General features: G+C 37.4%; 1 long non-coding RNA gene across 1 annotated transcript; it reads left to right on the top strand.

Annotated features, from left to right (window-relative positions):
- The first annotated feature begins 9,230 nt into the window (after nucleotides 1-9,230).
- Nucleotides 9,231-26,073, top strand: LOC142052085 (uncharacterized). The gene is made up of 3 exons (XR_012658704.1): nucleotides 9,231-9,542; nucleotides 21,404-21,482; nucleotides 22,158-26,073. It is a non-coding gene; the product is annotated as an uncharacterized LOC142052085 (long non-coding RNA).
- Nucleotides 26,074-27,581: the final 1,508 nt, after the last annotated feature.

Raw genomic sequence — 27,581 nt, 5'->3', positions numbered from 1 at the left:
AGAAATGCAATTTTTGTTTTCATATGAACTTGCACTCAAATACTGCTGGTTACCTTTCTGGCCTACTGTTAATTGTTTCGGTTAATACTCCTTTCAATGAAATGTATTGTTAAAATGTTTATTCTAGAAAACAAACTAGAATCATGAAGATATATGAAGGGAACACATTAGAAATTAGAAATTAGAAAAGTTATTAATATTATTATGACTATACATTCATTGTTCTAAGAATATCAACATTTCTCAGTAAAAAGACAGTTTATTAAAATGTATGTAATACTAAAAAATAACTGGAATCTTCCAGACATGGACATATAAAAATTTATATCTTATTTAGGATCTTTGTGTCAGGGACCATAGTACCTGTGATAGTGTAGACACCTGAAGTGATGAAACTATGAACTAAAGATAAGATTTTTTATTTCAGTAGAACTTGGTGAGAACACTCTTTGTCCATGCATCATAAACAGCAGTTTTGTAAAATCTTGCCTTAACTTCCAGTCTTCCTTTACAGTATTATATAGTAATAACTGCAATTATTTTTATTGTGTAAATGCTTGATGTTCTGCACATTACAATTTTTGGATAAATTTTACAAAGAAAAAAGAAATGTGATCCTTATTAGTTAAAAATTACAAATTAAAAAGACCACAAGGGCAACGCCAGACTTGTTCAAGACATATCCAAGATAAGTGGTATCAAACCCACATATGAATCCCAGGAATCTTTTTTTTATCTTCTTTTCTTTCTTATTTTGGTTTCCTCAGAGATTTAAAATAACTCTGCTTCATGGTATTATGTTTCTGTTATCCCTGCAAAATTTAATTCATATATAACTATAGATACATAATCAAAACTTGCCAACCTCAAGTCTTCAACCTTTGATGGTTGTTACAGATGTTATAGTATAACGTTCTTTCAGGCAGATTTCCTTAACAGAGAAGCCGAAGCTCAGAAATGGTAACTGTTGAAGTACTGGTGAATATTTGGGTGTCTTGTCAAAATGAGACTGAAACTCTGCTAGAGATTCAGGGGATTTTGAATTGATGCTGTGATCTGTTGGTGTGTGTGTAATCTGTGATACCAATTTCACTGGATTAAAAATGTCTGGCAAAACCTGTCTTTAAGCATGCACTAACATGGCAACCGCAATATATGGGGAAAGATCACTGAAAAAAAAAATCTTTTTCTTGGGGTGCTACTATATTTTAAAGAGAACATGACAGGAAAATCACTCACTCTTCTTGGAATCCTCAAGATTATTTCTGACTGCTTGTACCTGAGGGAAGGAAGAAGCAATTCTAGTTTTGGCGCATCTTAATCTCTTCATGCTAGTTTCTCCGTATATTGTTCTAATACTATTTTCCTGTGATGAAATACCTACTGGAAAGCATCTTGGAGTCATTAACATGAAATGCCCATTTCTGAGTGCAAAACTGGTAATAAGACTTGCTTTGTGTTGTGGAGAATGTTTCATACAATTGTTCAGCGTCTTCAGATAGCATTCCAAAAAGAGTAAACTCCATTCGCCTTTTGTGCAAGTGGTATATGCAGAGTGAAGAAATGGTACGGTAGTGGTCACAGAGTGACATGCCATCCATAAATGCTGATTATAAGGTAGAAAAAGGCCAGTACTTCATGCAGGCAAAGCACTCAGAGTGGCTATTAAGAATAACTCTGTTAAATCTCGCTGGTGGTGAGCTGCTTATGCATATACACTCTACCACTTAAAGTATAAGGGCTCTGCCATGCACTTAGGAGTTTCCTATTTCAATGCCTATTGAATACCAAAAAGGAAATATGTTTAATACTGTAATTCTTTCATTGTATTTAAATATTTTCAGGGCAGGAAATTACCATGAGAGCATGTATGCTTGGATTTCATCCATCAAAATTGGATTACTGTAATGGGCTCTACATGGGGTGGCTTCTTAAAACCACTCAGACTTGATCTGGTGCAGTACACAGCTGCTCTCCCAGTAAGTGGTGTTTCTTACAAAAAAAATATTACTCTACTGTATTTTTAGGTGTATCATAAGTTTAAACCTATGTTGTACTTATAAAGCACCATGGTCTTGTACAGCCTTTGTAGATCTCAAAGGAAGTATTTCTATAGCCTTCAGTGCTGCAGAATCAAACCTTTAATGCAATGAAATAGCACGTGTCCAAGGCACTCTTTGACCCTAATTAGATGATACGTTCAAGAACAGATCCTGGGGATTAAATGCAAAGGAACTAGAGGAAGGTTATTTGAATCCTTGGATTTGGAAGTTGCTTCTTTGACTAATTCATAAGCATTTTTTACTAAGAGAGAACTATGTGGATCACGGCAAATAGTGGAGGACTTAGGTCTTGGAAAATGAGGTGCATTTTTAACACTGGATTAAGGTGATAGCTTAGGCATGTGTTTTTCCTATATTTTGTAAGGAACATTTTCTTAATTTCTCACTTTCAAACTTTTATGCTACAAATCAAGCTAATTTTCTTGTCTTTTAGGGTTTAACATGAAGAACAATTAATCTTTTTCCAGACAGTAGATTTCTGTCTACTAGAGGAGTCTACATTGCTTCATTGAACCAGATACCATCTGGGTTTATATTTATGGAGAGAGGATGAAGAGAAAGGGAGTCAATCTGAGCTGAAGAGACCAAAGTGAAGCTGAGTGTAAGCACCATAAATGGTGGGAAGGTTACATTGGTCTTAGAAGAAAGAAATGTTTGTGATTATTGATAAAAAGCCGACTAAAGAGGTGGGGAAATTTCTTCTGTTCATTTGAGGTAAGACTATTAAGCTCTGCAGAAATGTATCCACAGACTTAGTTGCCTTTAAACTGTGTCCTTCCCCCCTACCCCCTACCCCCCTAAAAAAAAAAACCCCAAACACAAACACCCAAATTGGATCTTTTGAGGTAAAAGAATTTCAAGTTTTCTCCAATTATAAAGTTAATAACATAATCTTTTTTCTTCCCTGGGGATACTCTTACCCACTTATATCTGTTTTGTCAGTTCTTCCTAGTCCTTACTATGAGCCTGCAGTGTCCCCATTCAACCTGTCTAGAATAATATTTTAATGAAAACAAGAATCATAAACTTATCCTGTTTGAATTGTCATTCAAAATTTCAAATCTGAAAATTCTAATTTGAATTTTCTTCATCTGTTTTAAGAGGTGGTAGGTCAGTGTTCAAAGTTCAGCAATGACAAGCTATGAGTGGCATACCTGAGGGTCCAATATTGGGGTTGAAATTATGTATTGTCTTTCTTAAGGATATAGGCAGTGGGCAGAGTGCACTCTCAGAAACTGTGATGGGAAACAGCTGGTAATATATTGGAAGGCAAGGCTGAAATTCAGAGATCTTTTGAAAGCCTGGATGGATGGATAAAAAACTCATGAAGCTTGCAAGAGGAAATGCAATGTCCCACACCTGGGATGGAATAACTCCGTACACCAGTACAGCCTGCGAGGCAGCTCTACGCCTTAGAGAATAGTAAAGCTGGGAGCTTGGCAGTAAATGACAAAACGTCTTGGAGGATAATAAGTTGAATGTGAGTCAGCAGTGTGCCCTGGGGCTGATGGCAGGGTGGGCTGCATTAGGAAGAACATAGCCAGCACTTTGAGGGAAGTGGTCATTCCCCTCTGCTTGGTACTTACGAGACCACAAGTGGCTTGATGCATTCAGTGCTGGGATGCCCAGTACCACATAGATGTTGACAAAATAGACTGAGTGTAAGGGAGAGTTGCCATGGTGGCCAGGGGCTGGAGCACGTGACGCAGGACTCTGAACGAGTTGGGTTTGTTTAGCCTTAAGAAGAAAGGGCTGAGGTGGATCTAGTTGCCATGCATAACTACCCGGTGGGTGGTCATAGGGACTTTTGACAGATACACCTCACAAAAAGCCAAAAGGCAGCAGACACAAGGTGCGTCAAGGCAAATTACACCTGGATTTAAAAAAAAAAAAGACCACAGAGAGGGTGGTTGATCGCTGGAAGAGGTTGCCCATACAGGTTGTGGCTTCCCGTCCTAGGAGATGTTTAAAACTCAGCTGATCAGTGAACAAGTAACCTGTTCTAACTGTATTTGTCCCTGCTATGAGCAGGGTTTGGATTAGATGACCACCAAAGGTCTCTTACAGCTTAAATTATCCTACATATCTATGAATGTGGATACTTGGATCAAGGTGTAATAACCTCTGCTCCTAGGTTTTCTTTTCCGAGTGGGTTTCCTTAATCTTAGTTCTTGAAGTTGTCCATTATGGTCTGATTCTATGTAATTTTGGACTGTACATCAGAATGTACTGCAGTCACTATAGTCTTTTTAATATGCTATGTGACTGCAAAATTTTTAATGGAAATAAATTTTCTCTGAGATAGTCTTTTGTATCAGTAACATTCAAGGGCAGAAGGCAAGCATATGAGCTCAAAGTGAGCTTTGATAATAATACAATTAAAACCCTAGATATCAGCAGGGACAATTAACACTGGAGTCTGTTTTGTTGGATTCAGTTATCACTCTAAGGAAAAGTTGCTATAAACTAACACACCATCCTTCATCTATCCCAGGGTATCTATGTGTCCTTTCAGTGAAAAGATGAGATTTCATTTAGTGGTTATATTAAATGAAAATATAATTTGCCCATAACTTTTGTATTTTCAGTGAACCATGTTTCAGACAGAGCTTGTTCGGGGGAATTCAAAGGAATAGAACTCCCCCACAAAAAGACACAATGTACCAGCACACAAAGGGTTTTTTAGTTCATGTTACTAGATGTCTTCATTTTGTCATACTTCACTTGGTTTTCTGTACCTATGTCAGTTTGACAATGATGTGTTTATTCATATCAAAACATTTTTTCCTGAGAATAGATACAAATTAGCAAAATAATATTATATCATTCCAAATAGTCTAGATTTTCAGAATATTCAGTTAAAATATCTCTGCTATTAAGACACTTCATAGCTCGTGTTTTCACTTTATGCAGGTTTTGTGCAGTAAACCAGTGAAACAAAAGGAATGGATAGGCAAGCCCTACTTTGCAGATGTTACAAAGAGCATTGAATACAACTCATGTATCAGGTGTAACAATTGGCTTGTCAACGTGTGAGAAATTATTTCTGTGGGTGCCAAATGGCTGTCAAAGTCACTCTGAAGCCAAATGAGGACAATTTTGCCATGATTCTCAGTATCTCTTACTGCCTAACTACTTGCTTACGTATTTTTTTCTTTCTTTCTTTCTGTTAACTTACTTTTTCTATAGCCTGGGGCGATCCAACAGTTAGGAGTAGCAGTAATGGGATTACACAGTGACAATATAGCAGTCACTGTTTATATATATGTTTATATATATGAAATAGAAAGAAAATAGGCAGAAATCACGGAGGAAGACTTTTGTAGCACCTCCATAGCTGTGTTTCTTTAACAGTAAGAGTGCTCCTTCATTTCTCTTCTTATACTCTGCCTCTCTGACTCCAATACCTCTATTGCTATCAGCCTTCGGCACCCTAACTCTGGTAATCATTTATGACCCAAGAGCATTTTCTATTTCCTCTTCTTTCACTCATCCTGATCTGCTGTATTTATCACAGATAACATACACTATATAACACAGTCTAGTTTCCACATATCTAGGCTGAAGAGTGACATTCTCACACACCTAAAAAGGTAGCTGTTTTGGCAGTTCATTTGTTTAAAATAAGCAGTTTTGCATAAGCAGTGTAGTACTTTCTCATTTTAGTAGTCAACCTAAGTGATGTTCTTAGCCTTTCTCAATCTGTCAATAACATTTATTGCACTTCACACACCCCTAATTTTTATAGAACCTTCTTTTCTTGTCATCTGTGCTGTTTTGGTATATGCCCTCTCAGTTCAATAATACACTGTAAACCTTTCCCCCACTCTAGCTCTCAGTAAGGCACAGCTTCCACAATTGTTCTCTCTCACTCTTCTGTGAAATCGCTTATAAACACATCACATAGAGCCAATGAATTATGGAAGTTAGGCAGAAAGAGAAACAGTGCACAAGTGCAAAGTTTTTTCTTGCAGTAATTGTACAGACTGATACCCAGGGTGCCTAACCACAGAATATCATTTTGCCTCTTGGAAAATCCCACCCTGTTTATGTAGTCCCATCAGTGTGACTATCTCTCCACAAGAGGGATCCCAAATCTGCTTGCTTGACCCTAAGTATCACTTCAGTGACTCAGATCAGGGTGGGCAGGTGTCTGTATGCAGCTGGCAGGATCAAGGGGCAGACGAGGAGCATGGTATAAACTAAGTGGAAAAGATGGGAAGACTTAATGGGAAGGGCTCGAGCTGGAGTTTATGGGTTTAAGCACGGATTTCTGGGAAAGGCAACAGAGGACATTTTCCATTTTGAAATGTAGATTCAGATCTCTAATCATCATGGAGATACTGCAGGGGCTCCTGAACATGTGTCAGCTGTTCTCAGACTTATTTCTGAAACTGTCAGAGTTTATTTAACACCCTTATACTTGGATTTGTTATAAAAACTGCTAGACTGTTTCATTACTGCTGTTAGCAGTATTAAAGCTAGGGGAGTACCTCTAATTTTGTTCTGGTCCTGTGCAAAATATTTTGAGAAAAATCATTCTTCCTTGCAACAGTGAATATACTTTCAGTGCTTCCATGAGGCTGTTTTCTTTGTACAGCAGAATTAGTCTAATCTTCTCATACCTATGCGCAAAGGCATAACATTAATATATTTAGACCATTCGATTGGTTGCTTACTATTTACACTGGCATAAAAAATTAATACCATCACTGGAGCATGAAAATTCCAAATTAACAGAAACTAATGCTGCCACTGAGCCAGCTTTAGCACTGCTGAGAGAAACTGAGGCAATTCGTAAAACATAGCATAGCATGTTATAACTATTTCGGATTTAAAACTGATTTTTCATTTGTGGTAACCCAGTGTATTAATCTGTTTTCTTTTCTGCTTCCTGCCACAGTGCATATGGTTGTAGCACTACCTTTTGCATTAAAGGAGCTTTAGAACGGAATTACTAGAAATGTGGTGTGTTAAAACTCATCTGTATTAATGTCACCATCCTACAAAATATACAGACAGTACCTAGAGAAATGCTACCTTTGTGCAACTTGTTCTTTTTTTCTGCCAGCTCAGCAGATGATAATATCAAAAAAAGGGGAAAAGATAAACTACCTTGGTCTTGATTTACAGTCACTCTTCTCTTTTTGATCAATCCACCTGGGCTTTTTTTTGCTTGTTTTTCTTCTTCTCTTCAGATTACCCTACTGAAAAAAACAAAATAAACAAAAAAAAAATCCCCAAATAACTGAATTGCTAGTGAACCAAATTTCCCCAAGCCCAGTTTACAGTGATGAGGTTATCTGTGAGAAAGCCCTAGTCTTGGTGAGCAAAGGCGCTAATGAAAATTAGCATTCCAAAAGGAACTTCTGCAGCTGTCTTCATAAAAAGAAACTGATTAGTGGTTTGGACGGTGCTAACTCTGTAAATTATCAAACAAAATACAGCAGAAGCATCCATTTACGTATATGAAAATTACAATTTGAACATCACACTTACAGCACATTAATCAACTTCATTCTTTGTTTTTAAGCCTAATGAGGCTTTTCAGAAAGGTAAACAGCTTTCTAAATAAAGTTGCCTTGGCAAAAATGGCTTACGTTCGTCCCTATTTGGTATTTATTTCTTTATTTATTTTTAGTCCTTTTTTACTTTATTTATTTATTTTAAATAGATATAATCTGTTAAGATGTGGATGAACATCTGAAGTGATTAGGCTTCTGCATTATATACACGACACCAGCAGAAGCAGAAATAAATGCAGCCTATTCTTGTTCTCTCCCTTTTCTCTTTATTGATTTAATCTGTTTCACAGCAATCCTACCTTGTAATTGTGCAAGAGTGAGTTTTTTTGCAGGCTAATAGCTATATCTCACCAGCTTTTGTCTGTGTCTTCTTCCTGTTTAGTCTCTGACTGTCAAAAAGGCATCCTTCGTCTGCTTTCCTCTGTGGGTTTGGGGCTGGCGGTAGCTGCTGTTTTTCCCCCCAAAAGATCTGCATTTAAGTATTGTTGTACTCAGACCCTTAAAAACAGTTGCTTTAGCTGTTAGGAGAAAAACCAAAACCCACTACCAAAACAAAAGCAAACAGCACAGGCTTTTGAACTCTGTCTATTTTTCTAGGCGTCTGTACTGATTGTCCTGATTGTTAGACTTTTAAATAGCGTCCTGTTGCAGAAGGCTTCCAGAATTAATGTACTGATTCAACTCCTCAGATAAACCTAGTTTTTTAGAATAAAATGGTATGCTAGAAATAACCTCAGTTACTCTGATTTCAGCCTCAGCACCATGGAACTGTGATGCTTTACTTGATTACACCAATAAGCTTTGGATTTACTCCATTAAAGTCAGTGTATCAAGGCCACAGCAGTGCTGTGCTAATTGTTGGCTGCATATGGATGCTTCGTCAAGCCGCACAGACAAACTTGTAATCTGTTTTATTTGTCATCAGATGCCAGAACACAGTCTGCTCTGCTCCAGGTGAGGGACAGCTCAGTTCTGTGCCCTTCAGTAAGCAGTGTGGGGATGGCACAACTCTCTCCCTGCTACCATCTGGATGGGGCAGGAGCAATGACTTGTTATACCACCAGTGATACAAACCATTACCTCATCCTTTTCTGCCTTACAGTGGTTTGACAGTCCTGGCTGGTGCTTCTGGGGGTAAAACCCAGAACCTTCTGACTGCTTTGTATGACTCATGGAATTAGCAAAGAAGAAGTGGAATCGGCTGGTGCTCCTGTGGGCTGCTAGATGCTCAGGAAGGATACTTTACTCTGTATTCTGATACTGATCATCTGTGCATATCACACAATCCTGCTTGAAGGTTTTCACAGAACAAAAATTGCCCATCTTTACTCTAGAAGACACCCTAGAAGAAAGTCCATCTTTACTCTAGAAGAAACCCTGGCATTTCAAGCCAGGGTTTGTTTTCTCCTCAGTCAATATCATTACATGAAAATGTGTGAATTAAAGACCTCACAGGTGGGTGGACTTTGAGTGTCATAAGCAGAGGACAGAATCTCAGGATGATGTTACTTTTTTCACTAGTGCTTTGTAGATATGGTATTTCACATAAATGTCTTGTTAGAGCTTCTGGTAGTCAAAAGACTTGGGAAACAGAACTGTTTCAAACATTATCTTAATGTTTTTCTTGCCAGCGAGCAGCTGACAAAGGAAGAGGAAAGATAGATCCCAGGAGTGAAATGTACAGAAAAAACAAATGAGAAAGGAAAGAAACTAGAAATGCAAAATGTTCATCTCCCAAATTTTTGCACACCAAAAACCTCCATACATTTGACTTTGAGCTCAATCCATTTAAAAAAAAAAATATTGCTATCAACTTGTAGAGCAGCTGTTTTGTGCAATATTTACTTTGTGACCTTAAAACTTCTTTTTCTTACCAAGAAAAGCTGGGAAGCAGATACCCTGAGTGAAGTCTGGCTCAAAGCATCTCAACAGGGCTCCCTTGGCGGTGATGGAGGTATGCCAGTTTACACCACCCTTGTTTTTACTGATAATGGATAGGACATGGATTAGATAATATCGTGTTACTGAGAGCTAGAACAAAGGTCTGGGAATTGAACTGTCTATTGATCATTGGACTAACATATGGAAGCTAGTTAATTCTCCTTTAGGAAGCAAGTGCCCTGAGCTATTTCATATCTCCTCTACAGAATATGCTGATCTAACATGCACCTAACCCTCCCCTATTTTATTTATTATACTATATTAGCAAGGTTTTACAACATATTAAACTACATCTTTGCAAAGAGTGATCGATATATTTGCTCAACATGAGTGTACACGGATTTACCATTGCAGTGGATTTCATTATGCTTGTTTGTTTTTAATGTTTAAAGTAAATTAAACTGTTGCCTTAAATAATATGAGTGCCTTTCAAACTTCTGACCTCATCATGGCAGGTGACCCCACGGGTCCAGGCTTACAACAAGGCCAGGGGTAAACGCCTGGCACTGGGCCCTGAATGGCGATCTGCCAAGAATCTATTTACAGCGTGCAGCCCCCTTTACAAGAAACCTAAATAGCAGGCAGCACTCAATGGTAGAAAGCCTGCCAGGGTGCTCTGATTTGATAACAATTTGTTTCATTGGTAGCTGGAATATCTCTTGGTTTTCTGTTAGGTTAAATAAAGGTCGCCTTCTACTGGCAGAACATCTAGAGGAGGCTGCAGAAATGCTGCTTACCATCTCTCTGGGGTCCAGGTCACCTGTGCTGATGTGAAGATCCAGACAGTTTCTGACTGAAGCACAGGAAGAAATGAAGGTGGAAGGATATAGGATTGAAACTTTAAACCCTATTATCAATTATAATAGCATCTGAACCCCTCTAAACATCTGTTCTATACCTTCTTTGAGAAAGGATGATACAAATTCTTTTTAATAGGAGGTCTATTAATGAAAGTTCATAAGAAGCAGGTATGTTACAACATGGTCTTTCTCCCCTTTCTTTCCTTTTTCTTTAATCACTCATCATTTTGTCAAGGATATTTCTGCCTAGTACAGGCCTTAAGCAATCTGCTTCACACGGTCCTGGTAGCAGAACAGTTAAGTCTTATTCTTTTTCAGAAGACCCAGAGTTAAGTGTTGTGTTTCAGCTATCACAATTTAACAAATAGCTCCTACTAATAGGAGCAGCCCCACCCTTCATGCTTGTCTTTTGTTGGATGTCTGATCACACATGAGTAGACTCAGAAATGTAAAATGTATTTGAAATATGTGTCCTCTTCCCATTTCACCCAAAATAAAAGACAAAAATAAAAAAACCAAACAGTTTTGTGCTGGTTTAGATCTTTGCTCTGGCTCACTTGAAGAGCTGATGAACAACTATATGGGTGAAAAAGAAGGGACAGAGCTATATGATCAGGAAAAGGGCAGGGTTGAGAGACAGAGCTGTTCCTTCATTGCCAGGGACCTATCATATTGGCATAACTACAATGTGAACACTTAGACATCTTTGCAGAGTAACTGCTCATCTTTCAAAAATATCCCCCCTGCAGATCTGCATTCTGTGCCTGTATTTTGTTCATGGTGAGCACAGAACCTCTGAGTAAGTTTGATAGGCTTCCCAGATTTAAGTGGTATCAATAAATTTATCCAGATACCTCGTTATCTCCTGTTTTGTATAAGGGTGTGGGTTTGTGGGTGTGTATGTATGAGTATGTAACAACAATATAGAGTGATCTGATAGTGATCTGATGGGCTGTCTTCCATCTGCTGTAGAAATAATTTTAGTATCTTTAAACCTAAATAAAAACAATACACATATTTTTTCCCACTTACTGCACAACTGTCAGAGAATGGAGTATAACCCTATATGAAGCTGACATACATAATTCTCTAAGAAATTTGGCACTTCAGAGATTATTTACTTAGTATGGCGCCATGAAGCCTCCCATGCACCTTACTTTTCAGTATTCAGCTGCGTTGGGGAGTATTTTGCTGCTCTTGTTTATTTCTTTGTACCTCATTCATTGACCCCATCTTTGTAACTTTTTTCACCTGCCCACTTATTGACATTCCAACTCACTTGATAAATGGACTGCCATTTCTACAAATGCAATAACTACAGTTTGTTTGGTAGCAGAAAGGTCTGATCTCCCCAGCTGTGATCCTCATATATTGTTACCACCCCTCTTGGGTGCAGAAGCCATTAAGGCAGACTTACTAAAAGCATTTTTAACAGATCTAATGTTTCATATGAAATTCTACACACATATCCTGAATTAGAAATCTTAGTCTACAGTAAGGACCTTACTCCAATTACCCAGTGTTTGATGTTCATAGTTTAGAGCAAACACATAATGTTTATGTTTGGGTAAAAATATACCTTTCAATAATGTTTTAACATATTTTAATAACAAAACTTCAGATCTTGTGAAGGCCCAGCAACATTCCTTTAACTCTCTGGTTTATGCTGATTCCTTCTGGATATACTTTTTCCTAGAATATAAGTAGATATCAAGATTTTTGTCCACCTTCATAGTTGTGACCTGGAGACTTAGTACTACAGGAAAAATCAGCTCGAAGCAGGTGTAAAGCTGGCTTCACTGGCTAGTTAAATTCTTTTTGTTGCTGTCTTACACTCATAGAGAAAGCCAATACAGCCAGAAAGTATTAACACATATGGTGCAATAGGTGCACAAACATGACGGAAGATTAACTTGTTTTAAAACCTTCATAAACATATATAGATTTCTTTTTCAGTCTTTGTGCAGTTCTTATTACTGACCAAATCCTGACTGAATTAAGATCTGTTCTTTGCAAATATAACAGATGGACTTAGCTTTCTTAAAATCTGTTTTGAAAGTTTTACTTGCAAGTTGAAGTCAATAGTTTTGAGTTTCTGAATATCTTTTTTATAAAACTGTATCACCTCTTACTGATATGTCCTTGTCAAATACTGACAATTTCACAGAAATCCTTTCATATTTTAGCTGTGGAGGTTGGAATACAAGGAAAAAGAAGCACTTCTTAGTGACTAATTTTATTAATTTCTTTTTGTCAGCTCCTCTGGAGCAGCTTATTATAGCATTATTCCTAGTAGTCACAATGAGCGACTGCACGTGTACTTAAAGGCTTGATGGACATGGGCCTAGCTGCTAGGAAATGGAGCCATATGTAAAAAGGTACAACTCCTTAAAAAGCCAAATGCATGATTTTGGCATTATGACATCTTCTTTCTGTAGATCAAAATTGGTGCAAACTATTGGCCTTGAGAGAGATAAAATTGTTAATGCAAACTTGTTGGACTATACCTTTCCTGCAATACCTTTGAATAAATAGGTGTCTAAAGTAGGCAGGAAACTTGTCTCTCATGGCTGTAGAGGAAACATACATACCTAGCTTAAAGCAGACACAGCATTTCAGATAACCCAAGTTAGACGAAGAGAATCTTGCATTTACTGTGTAGAAGTTTGGACACAGCCACAGCTGGGAGATGTTGATTTCAAATATCCACATGTGAGCCAAACTCAGGTTTTGATTTTGCAATGCATTCCTTACAGCTGAGAAGACCCAGCAAGGTCTTCCTGTAAATTTTTAGATTAAGGGTTACAAGTCTGGCAGAAGCATTTCTGTTCTATAGGTAGGCTGGTTGAGTAAGATAATTAAGCATATGTGTATCTTCCAATAAAAGTCTTATTCTTTGTTCAACTAAGGTTCAAATCCAAAAGTAACACTCATCTTAACAAACAGATCATGTAGAAGTAGCATTTTAGCTACAGAACAGCTGCAAGAAAGGGGAACTCAATGTTTGGTGGAAGGAAGCAAACAATGTTTGACTGGAGATAAGTGATTACAGTGACCCAGAAGGAATATCCATAAGTAAACAGCTAAGCCTGGAAATCAGTATGCAGAAGTAACGTGAGAAAGTGGACAGTACATGAAAGGCCTAATGACTGAATGAAACCACCAGAAGTATTTGATTTCTTGACCCATGTAACACTCAGAACCAGAGACTAGTGACAGAAGCCCTGCATGGTAAAGAAAACTTTGGGGAAAATGCTCTGAAGACTCCCAAGAATCAGCAGACCTGATTGATGTGTGGAAAACTGTACTATGGTTGACATGACCCATCCTTGCCTATGACTGAGCCAGTGTCTGTGCCTTCTTCCAGGTCCTGTTGGGATAGGTGTGTGGGAGCACGACTTCCCTGGGGAAGTTGTGGCCTGTGCTGTAGATAGCTGTAAAAGGACATGTGTGACACACATGCTCTCCCGAGGACTGGAGGGTAGCCAGTGCCACTCTAGTCTTCAAAAAGGGCAAGAAGAAGGACCTGGGAAACTTCGGCCAGTCAGCCTCACCTCCATCCCCAGAACACTGATGGAACAGTTCATCCTGGAGGTCATCTCCATGCACGTAGAGGAAAAGAAGGTTATCAGTAGTCATCATGGATTCACCAAGGGAAGATCATGCATGACCAATCTGATAGCCTTCTATGGTGGCGTGACTGGCTGGGTCAACGAAGGGAGAGCAGTGGATGTTGTTTACCTTGACTTCAGTAAGGCATTCAACACTGTCTCCCATAGCATCCTCACAGGCAAGCTAAGGAAGTGTGGCTTAGAAGAGGGGACAGTGAGTTGGATTGAGAATTGGCTCAACACCAGAGCTCAGAGGGTCGTGATCAACAGCACAGAGTCTGGTTGGAGGCACATAACTAGTGGTGTTCCCAGGGGTCTGTGTTGGGTCCAGTCCTGTTCAGTATATTCATCAATGACCTGGACGATGGGATAGAGTGTAACCTCAGCAAGTTTGCTGATGACACCAAGCTGGGAGGAGTGGCTGATACACCAGAAGGCTGTGCTGCCATCCAACAAGACCTGGACAGGCTGGAGAGCTGGGCTGAAGGGAACCTCATGAAAGTCAACAAGAGCAAGTGCAAGGTGCTGCACCTGGGGAGGAGCAACCCCATCCACCAGTACAGGTTGGCGGTTGATCTGCTGGAAAGCAGTTTCTTGGGAGTATATTAAAAGGAGTGTTGCCAGCAGGATGGAAGAGGTTATCCTCCCCCTTTACTCTGCCCTAGTGAGGCCACATCTGGAGTACTGTGTTCAGTTCTGGGCTGCCCAGTTCAGGAAAGACAGGGAACTACTGGAGAGAGTCCAGTGGAGAGCTACCAAGATGATCAGGGGACTGGAGCATCTCTTTTACGAGGAAAGGCTGAGAGACTTGGCTTTGTTCAGCCTGCAGAAGGGAAGACTGAGGGGGGATTTCATCAATACTTATAAATATCTAAAGGGTGGGTGTCAAGAGGATGGGACTGGACTCTTTTCAGTGGTGCCCAATGACAGGACAAGGGGCAATGGGTACAAGTTGGAACACAGGATGTTCCACCTCAATATGAGAAAAATCATCTTTCCTGTGAGGGGGCCAGAGCAGTGGCACAGGCTGCCCAGGGAGGTTGTGGAGTCTCCTTCTCTAGGAATTTTCAATCCCATGTGGACATAGTCCTGTGCCCCCTGCTCTAGGTGTACCTGCTCAGGCAAGGGGTTGGACAAGATGATCTCCAGAGGTCCCTACCATTCTGTGATTCTGTGGTGTGGGTTTTTTGTTATTTTACTGCTTTATGAATTTTAATTATTATTGTTTCATTATTTTTAGCTAAGATGTATTTGAAAACCTTGGTAAAACCACACCCACAGAAATAAATCATCACAGCATATTGCAATTAAATTTTGTGATTTTGTGTATGGTGTATAGGCAGATGGCGTTGAGTGCCATGAATCCACCTTTGCATTGCGGCACCATGGTGCATGCTGGCAAATTGATGGAGGCTATGGGCAGCATGAAGGTGCTACAGATGAGTTTTGGAAAGCAACACAAATATTGTTTATTTCAGTACTCAAACCAGACTTTTTCAGTCTTCTTTTCATCTGAAAAATACTAAATGATGAAGCATTCATTCATGATGATATCTATTTAATACATGCCTGAGATTAAAAAATTCCTTAGCATTTTGTCTTTTAAAAAATATGACACTATGTTTAAAGGAAAGAGGCATTGTGGTTTTGGTTTTGTTTTGTCTTTTTTTTTTTTAACAAAAAGGGACTACAGATTATAGCTGTTCAGAGATATCACTCACAAACAGCACATGCCTACTTTTTGATTATTCCCTTGAGGTGGATAATCTACAGGAAAGGAGGCAAGGAATTGTCTCAAAACTAAGAACAAACAGCTCTGTTAACTGACCAACACCGATGGAGAATTTCCTATTTCTATATACGGGCTAGATTTTGATTATAGCATATGAAAGCACAAACGAAGCAAGTATCAATGTGATGGCTGAACTTCTGTTCTGAGAAAACAGAATACTTACAGAACAACTAACATTTAGAGAGGTAACTGCACTTCCAGGAAAATGTAGTTTTGTTTTCACTCTGTTGCAAAAACTCTGGGAGTGGGTAAAATGATTAAGTGTCACCATGAGGTGTTTTTGTTTTTCCTCTGACAAAAGACGCTATATTTAAAACTACCTACAAGGAGGCTGGGAAGAAGGTCGCCTTCTGATTTGTCAACCAAGGAAGCATATTTTCAATTGAAAAAGAATGTGTCATCTTACTAAAAGAGATTAACATTAAGCCCACAGCGTAAACAGCTTGGGTGGAAAAAAGGAAGCTGATTAGCAATTCAAGCTTTATCTTTACTGAAAAGCGGCTGATGCCCAGAGAGTTTTGGCATTCTTCACCTTTTGTTGACCATCTGTATCTATGAGCTCCCCAGCAGAGATGCAGCTCACTTGGGGACAGAAGAGCAGAAGGGCATAGCCTCCTCTACAAGAGACAGAAACCCAAAGCCACGCTAAACACCATCAATTAAAATTCATTAGTCCTGTAGGAGCTGCCCATTAGAGTGTTGAGTGTGCACAGATGCCGCTATTACAAGCATGACACCAGTAATTAGGCACCAAAAGTAGGAGGACTTCACAGCCTATTTAGCAAAGATATGATCTTTCTGTTCTTGCATAAACTTTGCCATAACTTTAATTGCAGTAGATTTCACCTACATTGGTCAAAAGAAATATTGCTTTTCTTTGTATAACTGCTAGGACTGTTGCTTTCTAATTAGGTTTAAGACACATAACAAAATAGATGAGATTACTTCATGGAAAAAAATGCTGTGCTATTAGAAGTGCATTAGTTATGATAGATGTCTATACTTAGTCAAGAAAAATTAAAGCCCAATTTATTCTTATACATTTTCATGTTGGCTGTCACTGCTGACTGATGACTTGTCTTCTGAATGTATCTATAATTCTTTAAAATAAATAAAAAAGAGATAGTTATCTGTATGTAACTTGGTGGCACATGTTTTCAGGTCCATTTAAAGCTTGGTTTTCCAAGATCCTCACAAGTGTAGAAAAGGATTGTTTTTATTTTAGTTTTTCTCCTTCACAAAAAGGATGGCTATAGGAGAGAGTTTGTCTGACAAAGAACAAATAACTATCTTATTCTATCATCTACTTACGAATGACTATCTGTTCTTCAGTTAGTCTTGTCTTTTTGCTTCTTACTTAAATAGTATTTATGCCACAAGCCTCTTGCTCAGAGCTGTTTTAGAAAAGGGAGGAAGAAGTGTGCCAGACAAATTTGGAGAAAGTCACAACTTAATTTGCCCTCTCTTCCCCTTTCTCTTATCCCCTTGTTTGAGAGCAATGCATGAGATTATGTTCCTTAGAATTCAGATTTAGTCTCTTATTTCATTTTTTGAAGCTTTATGAACTTACCTCTGGAAAAAAATAAAGAACCCACTTTAATTCTAGAAGGTATGAGAAATTGTGAGCAATGGGGTGGATGCAGATCCCAGCTGCACACATTCTTTCGTTGTTCCACAGGTGACAAGGTGGAAAATATCCACAAGCTGGACATGCAGGTTCCAGTCTCTGCCTACGCCTTCTGCCTCCCAGGAGCTGGACAATAAAAGATAAATAGGTCATGTTGCAGCATTTTTATTGTGGTACAGAGAAGGGAAAATAATCTCTCTTAAATCAGGAAACACGACAATAGCCAGCTCTTTTCCCCTAAACTGTCTAATGCTGAGAGATTAGCTATGGAGGGTTGCACTGTGGATTTATGGAGAAACAGAATTAATGTGCCATTCATAAGATTTCTAGTGTATAGTCATTAGAATAACCATCTCAATGCCAAATGTTATCCTATTCAAAACGGGAAATATTATGGCAATTTAAAAAAACAAAAGACAAAAAAAACCCCACCAATAACAAAAAAAAAAAACCAAACAAACAATTGAAAAGACAGAAGATAATTCCAGGCATAACAGTAACAATAACATGACAAACAGCAACTTTATGCAGAATAAACTGTAGAACATGGTAGGAGTCCAATAATATTTCTAGGATTATATAATCATGTTAACTTCATCAAACCAAGAAATAATTGTGTGAATATGAGTCTTTCAGGCACATTTTAAACTTTATATTTAGAAAAGTAACTGACACTTTTGCTCAGCAGAGACAACAACAGCCAGCCAATGTTTTGTCTCTGCTGGTGCTCCTGCTGTTACCTCCTTGGTGGCAGCAGGAAGAGCAAAAGTTTAAGGGGAATGAACACCGTATAAAGACCGCAAGTCTTTAAGTGTTACTTGCAACCACTGCTTTTGTGACACAAAGGTGTAATTACTTCCTGGCAACGTATATACATATGTGCTTAGCTTTGGTTATTTTTGACAGGTATTTTGATCTATGCCTGACAGTGAGGTCTCCTCTGCTGATATCTTTTCTTCTGCAGGTTAGCTACAATGAAAAAGGGAATCTAGCTAAGCCTCCTATAATAGTTAAGAAACATTTTTGTTCCCGTTTACACTTTGATCGAAGTGCAAAAGCTCAAAAACAAAACCAGCTAAATATATAGTAGAGAAAATAGTTCACATTCCTTAGTAATGAAAAATATACCAATTTATCACACCCTATATTATTCCAGTTTGGCTTCCATTTTTAAAAAAAGTGAAAGGAAAATTATAGGTATGTTTCACAGAGGCATAAAGAACTACTGGAACTTCATTATAAACTGTGGCCATGTATGAAAAATGAAAAGAAGGTGCCATACTGGTTAAAGTTGAGCCAAATAGAATGGGAAATAATTGAACAGATTGAAAATTTCTTAAAGTAGTTGTAACTGACCACAGGTAGCTGGTGGTCAACATAAATATTTTCAGTACAAAGCAAATGAAAGAAACTTACAGTAATGAGAAGTGCATACAATAAAAATTGCTGATCCAGTCATGAGTCTAATAACTTACCTTACCTAAATCGTAATAAAATAGTTGCCTGTATTGAAAATAAAATACATTTTTCATGTACTTCATGAAGACAATAACTTGCAAATTAGATCTAAATAGCAAGATTATGGTCTTTTCTGATGCTGAAAATACTGTAGTCTAGCTCTATTAGTGTAAATATACATTAAAAGCACACTATAACAAGGGTAATCTTGAACCAATTGTACAAATACAAATCCTATTTAGATCCAAGTAACTCTTATGTTGTCTTCAGGGTACATATGACTCAGTGTTTTACATTTAATTATCTATTTTTGACAATAAATATAATGATATCATTTATGTCTCTTTGAAGCTGGCATGTACAACCTGTATATAGCCTGTAAAACAATGGTTAGTGCTGCATTAATGGTCTCTCAGTTGCCCAGATGAAGTAACTAACCTAGGTATAGTGGAACTTCCTTCAAGTCTATGTAGCCACCTTCCCACCATGTTCTGATGGTTAAAGCAAAGGATGAGACCTGAAAAGGACTGTCTACATGTCAAAACCCCCATTTTATTTCTTTTTTTATCACATGGGAGTCTGAAGTATCATGGTGTTACTTCCTCTCGTTTTTTTTTAATAGAAAGCATTATGGTGTCTGTATTCAATAGTACAGCAAGACACAATGAATGTCAGCTTTTTAATGTTGGTCAAGGTACCACATGAAAAATAATACTACATAGGAAAAACAGGAAATACAGGAAAAATCTAAACTAGGTAACATTGCAATGCATGAGTCAGCTCCCAATGGAGTAATTAAGATTCCTATTAATTTCAGTGTTTTGAGCTGAGTTTCACTGAAGTGGAATCGTAAACATTATTTACATGCATATGGACATTATGCGGAAAGGGTTTTATCAGGGTTTCTATAAGAACTCATCAGTTAGGTGCCCGATATGGCAATGACTCCCCCAGACTCATTATCAGAGACTGCAGTCTGCCTACAGATAACACATCCTCCAAATGTTATCTCCATGGAAAATGATTCATGTCTGGTATCATGCGTACAAGAATGTAGGAATGGTCTTGACTTACAGCAGAGAACACTAGAGATAACACTTAATCAGATTATCACTTCATCCAGACAAAGATTGTTATTTACAAAAAAAAAAAAAAAAAAAGATTTTCAAAGCTTAACGATTTCTTAGTTTCCTGCAGAAAGCAAAACCACAGGAAGCTGCAAGACTGCGATGTTGTTATTCCTGTGGTGCAATACTGCACTAGACCCCTGTCTCCTTTTTTAATCCAGTAGATCAGCAATGGTTTTATTAGGCATCTGTGCACTGAAATGGGGTAACAGCATTGGGATTTCTTATTTCACCACCAGAGCAGGAATAAATAATCCTCATCACAGTTGAAAAGGCAACACTAAGTGTAACTTTTATTCCACACAGTCAACAGGCTACACAGTGTCTCAACAATTCAGTAGAAACTATCAAGGGTTCTCACCCTTCTTTACCAGAAGGCATGACCTAAACAAATAGCGAGCCACAAAACCAGGAGGTCCTAAACAAAAGCAGGCTATGCAAACTGCTTTCTTATCCTTACTAGCATTCGCACACCTTGTGTGTAGTGAAGATCAAGAAGCTCTGAGAAATATTAATGCTGGCACATGTGTATTCCTATCCATCCTGGTTTGGAGAGAGCAGTAATTAATAACTGTAAATAATGCTAATGGAGAAAAAATAATCCATATGTGTTTTCAAAGTGTACCTGCTTGTGTTGCCACAGAGAGGCCCAAACCTCAGAAAGTGAGCATTCAGGAGAGGTGACTTGTCTGGAGTTTTCCATTTGCAGGCAAAATCAATGTTCAAGTAGAGCTGACCTAGCAACAGCATAGTATCACCTTTGTCAACAGCTTGAATTCTGAACAATGATATTTTGGACTGGCACAGAGCAGCATCATTCCTCATAATAAAAACCCATGTACTTCTTCAAGCAGTAGAAAGTATTTTAGATTTTAGGACTGGTATTGCTTCATTTTTCCGCTGCTTTGACCCCCATCAACCTGACATATCGTTGTCAAGACTTTATGACACTGTGGGAGTAGTCTGTATAATGTTACCATGATTCCAACCACTTTTTTCCATATCCATGTGAACCATGAACTATCCACGTAATCTCTTTCAGTTTCATTGTCTTCAGGGATCAGGCATGGTTTTAACCTTAAAAAATCTTTTACTAATGTTTACTAATGTAAGAAGACATATTGCCAGAAATATCCACTGCTGTATATTCAGCCTCTCTGAATACAAGAACCTTTACAAGTGTGTATGCCTGCAAAAAAGCAGTATTATGCTTTTAAATTTATTTAAATGTATTTAATTTAATTTATAATAAAACATATAACATCCAGAAGGTTCATCTACTTCTACACAAAATCTGCTTTGAAGAATATTTATGTACATTCAAAATTTCAGATGTAGCAAGAGGTGCAAACTTTTGGCAACTGGTTTGTGTGTTAGCAGGATGTTTAGGAAAATGTTATTACTTCTCTCCTTTCCTTTTTTCCTATTGAATATAACTACCTCTGTAATGTGGTTTCAGAGTGGGAAAGAGTGAAAAAAATTTTCTTCTTCCTTCTCCTGCCTCATCCAAAAACTGAAGGGGAAAGGAACCTGCAACTGTAAGTATGCCCAAAATATATACTCTTAAAGAAGTGTATATCTGACAAATCAAAATCTTTTTTTTTGGAACATTTGAAACCATATTTATTAAAAGAATCTTTTTATAAAATGTTACATGATTTACTCATCAACTCAACCTGTTCTCTTCCTTACTCTGTCAGAGTAGGAGGCTCTCCACCAAGTACACTGAATACTTTTTGTTACCTAAATAAAGTATCTCCAGTTACAGACAAGTGTTTGATCTATTATGTATTCCAAACCTTTAAAATTTCTAGCTTTATCCTTACTTTGGTCTCCTTTGAAAATGACATCCCATAAAATGGGTAGAAACTTTCCATATATTTCAGTGAACCTTTTGAGAACCCCATACACAAAGGCTCAATTCCAAAATTTAGACCAAAAATGCACTGAAAAAAAAAATGTGGATCTCAAGCACTGAAGTTCCTCTTAAAGGCTAGGTTTTTTTCTGTTTTGAAAATCTATATGATACGAATTTTCTATGGACCTTTAAATCTTAAGTTGCATTAATGTTTTTTGCTTGTCTGTTTGTTTTTAACACATCTTTCTTGTAGTTGTCTGTCCTATGATAAGAAGATATTTTTGGTTAATTGGTGTCATGGGAGTGTAGAAGCTTTATGATTATATTCCATACATGCTGTATACTTGAATTCCAGGCCTGCAGCTTTATGCCAAACACGGATATACTGTGAAAGGCTAAACAACAAGGAGAGGAGTACATGAAGAATACCAATGAAGCATAAAACAATCCAAAAGCATTTAAAGGACTCTTTTTTTTTTTTTTTAATTAAAGAGAATTTTTGAGTTACCCTGAATTTCTACGTAACCATCTTCCTTTGGGCTGGGATTTTGTTTTTAATTGCGTTGTCATTGTTAAAAGAATTTTGTTTACTGTGATATTTAATACATTCAAGATGCCCTTGTCTAATGCAAAATATTATGTTCCTTAATAGTTTTTTGTTATGGTTGCTGTTAGGAGAAAAATCCTTGATAGAATTAGGCAACAGACTGGGCAGATAATGTACCATGTAGGTGACTTAGCACATACAACATGTGATTTAAATTTTGAACTTATAGTCCGCTCTAAAAAAGAAACAATATACTAAAATAATTTCTTTCTGTAATCATTTATTTGTCCATTGCTTACTCAAATGGAAGAAAAATCAGTAAGTAAATGTGTCATATTACTGCTTTCCTGGGATGGAAAGTCACATTGATAATTGGTTAGTTCATTTCTAAGGGATGCTGCAGCAGATTTTCTGGATTTTTTTTCCCCTTGTATTATTGGTTCAGCAACTCTTTGCGAAGTTCAATGAGGTTCATTAGCTTAACTGAAGAAAATGGATCTGGTACTTTCATGGCAGCTTCTTTCTGTGACTTTTCTAATTAAATCTCTTCCATCAGACAAAAAACTGCCCTTTTTACTTGACAAACATTTGTTCAAATTTGGCCTTCGCTGGTTTTTTTGGTGCTTGTACTCTCTTTCTCTTTCTCCCCGCCCCCCCAGCAGCAGCAGCTGTTAGTCACAGGACCACACTGTCTAACATTTACTCTGAATGTACTTGCATATTGAAATATTTCACTGTTAGACAAGCTTATCAGCTGAAATATACAATAAAAAAGTTCCAGTATATTGGGTAAATGACTTTCTAAAAAATTTGCATTTCTAGTGTGTTAGTGCACAACTGTTACTATATGTACTTGTAGATATAAAATTAAATTCGCCTTCCCTGGAAGGTTGTTTTGAAAGCTAAGTAATCAAGCATTAGTCAGGTGGGAAGTCCCAGTCTGCAACCTAGTAATACACTGTATATAAAAGAGACTGAAGTTTTATAGGGACAGCATATTTGCCTACTCCTTTATCAATGCCCTCCAAAAAATTGTCAGGACATTGTCAACATTTCAAGAGTTGTGCTTCAGAGTGGATTATCCTATGGGGAGAGGGAAGAATGTTCAAGAAAAGTTTAATTAAAGCACTTTTTCACAATGCTCAAAAAACCTTGGTAAAAGATTTCTGTGGACAGGCAGATCACTGATTAATTCTTCAGATATGTACTTTTCTCCTATGTGAAGTAATGTGATATGAGGTTAAGTGCTCATTGAGGAACTAAGAGTTTGGGCTTTCAGTTTTCACATTAGACTATGGGAAGATATGCTCAGACTGTGACAAGCATCGCTGTATACAGTTTATGCTGCTATTCTTTAACACTCTCCAGTGTCATTAGCTTGCCAGCCATGTAGTCTGTAAGTAATAGGTTGCAATAGCAGCTAAAATTGACAAGTGCTTAGCCCAGAGCATGGATTGAATGTAATTCATAGTGTTCCTGAGTTAATTTCCAATACCTGTTTCATCAAGGCAGACTGATAGATGGCTGCCAGCATCTTCTGGCTTTATCTGTAAATCCCTGTGTCTTTTACTGCCATCATTCTGGAGTTGCTGTTATTTTTTTCCCCTTCTCTTTCATTCCCTTCTCCAGCCCCCCTTTTCTTTCCAATCTTTTGTTCTCTTTCTTTCTTCTTCTGTCTTTTTTTTCTTTTTAGCATTCTTTCCCTTACATTTGCTCTTTCCTATTTCCATACCTCTAAATGGAGCTTACTCTATAGGCACATCATTCATTTAGATTAGAGGCCCTTGCAGCTAAATGCAAGACCTTCAGATGTTATTGAAGTGCATTTTTCCATGTGGCCCTGTTTAAAGTGATGTTTCTTTAGGGACTGCAGGGTGAAATATGAAGTTATCTGGGAGAGTAAATCTGAGATGTTGGACAGATGGTGAAGCGTCAGTGCATCCACAGAAATGCATTTCATTTTTATATAGGAGATGCTTTCAATCAGTTTCAGCCTGAGAAAACAGTTGCTCTTATTGCATCACTGGCATTTCATGTGGTTTTTTTTCTTTTTCAGTTCGGTTTTTTTGTTTGGTTGGTTTTGGTTTTTAGATAAATTGTTAGGTCAATAAAACCATAAAAATTTTTTAATGTATTTATGAATGATTTGGTTGTGCTTGGGAGAAGAAACACAATTCAGGATACCGAAATTGACAGGAGAAAAGCAAGAAAATATTGGAAAAGAAATAAATATTGTCCAATGAGGTCACAAAAAACTGTTTGGTAAAAAATACACCCACTTACTGTGGATTATGCAAATTAATTTCTCACATCAGCTATATTTCAGAAATATGACCTGATGCAAATTTTGTTATTTAAACTGTGCAGAGTAACAGTTATTCCCATAGACCTCATAGGTGCACTGCCAATTTTAAAAGTGATTTTGGAGTATGTCCTCGTGTTACAGAGGAACTATTTTTTGAACATTTGAGAATCTTTTTAAACAATTGCTACAAATAGTATGCAAGGACACCAATAAAGTCTCGTTTTATCTAGGCATAATCACTTGTGTTGTGTTGGCCAGATAAGGTTTTTGTGTTCTTTACTAAAGGAAATCTCTAATTTGCAGATAAATGTTTCTTCAATTTAATTTCATTTTTTATTAGCTTTTATTCAAACTATAGGCAGTTCTCTGCTCCTTATTTTGTGCAGCTATAAAACCACATGGAAGAATCTTCTAAACAACTTTTGAAAAGAGTTGACAGTCAAAAGTATACAATCTTTGCTTTCCATTATGTCTTGGAACTGGCTGGTATAAATCTGTGTTGCCATTAAAGCATACCCATTTGTTCATTTTTAGTTTGCTTGGCTTTTTTTTTTGTTTGTTTGTTTATTTGTTTTTTGGTTTTGTGGTTTTGGAGTTTATTGCTGTTGTGGTGGTTTGGGGTTTTTTTAAATGAAAAGGATGGAGGCATGCCATCAAATTTCCCTGTTGTGTTTCCCCAATGACAGCATATAATACCTTCAGTGTATGTTATTGCAAGTCTGAGTGATCTACTAGATTTCTCTGCTCTCCTGGAGAAATCAGTACTTACAGGACCCTTTTGAGAGTCATGTCAATAAAGAAAGAGTTGTAGGAAGAACGAAAACAAATCAGCAGAAATAGTAATGCACAGGGCACAAACAGCCAGTGTGCCAGCCTCTGGGGTGGTCACCATTGCTGGATTTGTAGCTGCTAGCAACAGTGGGGTAAATATGTCATTAAAAATATATTTACTAAGAATACAAGCCATATCAACACTAGGGATTTCTTAAAATAGAAATATATTTTAGGGAACTCTTTAAATTCTGTAGTTTCTGTAAGTCTGCCTGATTTTTAGCTAAATCCTTCCTTGTGGAACCTGTTAGGTTTTGTTCAGTGTTTCTAAGAAATAGCAGCATGTCTGCGTGTCTTATGATTAGTTTGCCACTAGCTCTTAACCTCTATTTTTTTTACAAGAAAAAAGTTTTCATTTCCATTCATTTTTTGGGAATATGACCTGTTTCAGGACATGATACATCATAGAAATGGCATAAACTTAGCTTGCTAACCTATTTAGAACATTTTATTCTAAGCTTATGATACCTAACACAAGGTCAAGGAGTTTAGTTTCTTTCCGTCAAGTGAACAGCGATGAGAAAAACACAGCCTTTCCCATTGCTTATCTGGGTTGAACCTTCTCATTCATTTTGTACTTACCTTCAGCTCATGTGGTCAAAACAATTAAGTAAACAAATACTGTTGCTATTTCAATTGTTTATAAATAATATAAAAGGGGAAACACACCTGAATAAGTGCATGTATGGGGTGCACCTGGAGGATGTTGGCTAAGAAAAAGCTCCTTGAATATGTTCTTGTCCTTTCTTGCTGTCATCATTTTGGAAAACAGAAGTGTTTGTAAGTCTGAATAGCCACATACAATTATTCCATGAAAAACATTGAATCAATGAACCCAAAATAATTTCGGCTGCAGATGCTTAATGAATTTGCCCTTGGCTGTTCTGCAACTTGCCCCAAATATACAATTTTCATTCAAAGTCCTTGAATGACATATGGTAAAATTCAAACACAGCCTAGTCTAGAGTTATTTTTGTTTTAATTTAGTTCTAGGGATGTTTGCAGACCAGCATAGGGCATCAGTGGCTATCCTAAGCACTACAGAGACATAATTTAGTTTGGGGTGCTCTAAAAGTCAGTGCATATCAATTCTGACTTGCAACCTGACAAACCAACCTGTGAACAGCAGGTGGTGGGTAGCTATTTCATGGCCTGGGAGGCAGGAAAAATGATGGAACTTAATATTTGAAGGATGGCTGTTCATCTAGTTTCATTTCACTGGATGTAACCTGACATCAAATGGCAGAAAAAGTAGAATGCCAGGAAACAACAGTTTTATAAAATGTTTTATATAGGCTATTTACAAGGTCACCTTAAGTTTCACTACATATCTACTGAGATTTCCTGCTTTGTCAAGATATCATTAAAACTTCCTGTAGCTTCTGAAATATTTCAGCAATGTTATCCTTCCAAGTTGTGTTTATGTCAGAGATTATTGTTTTTAATAAAGCCATCTGGATAAACTTCAAGGTATTGTTTTATTAGCTTATGTGATATTTAATTGGTAATCAATCTTTGTTGAGATAAACAGTTTGGTCTAACTTAGCAGGGTAACAAAATCTGTTGGGAAGAGATAAAACTAGTTTTATTTGTAAACTAAGGTGTAGATATTACTTCTATTAGCACCAGTTCTGCTTTTGTTGAATACTTTCCCAGGTTTCCTCAAATCATTTGTGGAAAGACCACTTCACTTAAAGGCCTTCATAATGTTATACTGCAGATTGCTGCAACCTGTACACTGACCGTTATATTATATGTTGATATAAAGCTGTATTTGGGTGAAGCAATATATGTAATCTGAAAAAATGAATCCCCTATAAAGTAAACCAATTGCACTTTTATTAAATATTTGTGATGATTTGTGAGTTTAAATTTGCATCCTTCATTTTCTGAAAAAATATATGGGTAAAATTCTTTGAAACCTTCTGCCGAGTGAATGTTTCGGTACCAACGTTAGAACACGTTTAAGACCAATGTAATTTTAGGACTGGGTGGCTGGTTTAGGATAGGGGTTAATGGAGTTCACCATGTTACGGCTATGACTGCTGAGCTAGGAAGAAGGCAAAGACCAAGACTGTACTAAAAGTTAACTTTTA

The sequence above is a fragment of the Phalacrocorax aristotelis genome, chromosome 1 (genome assembly GCF_949628215.1).
Source record: "Phalacrocorax aristotelis chromosome 1, bGulAri2.1, whole genome shotgun sequence".
Taxonomy (NCBI): Eukaryota; Metazoa; Chordata; class Aves; order Suliformes; family Phalacrocoracidae; genus Phalacrocorax; species Phalacrocorax aristotelis.
The sequence above is the reverse complement of the archived record's forward strand: the minus strand, read 5'-3'. Positions and strand labels throughout refer to the sequence as shown.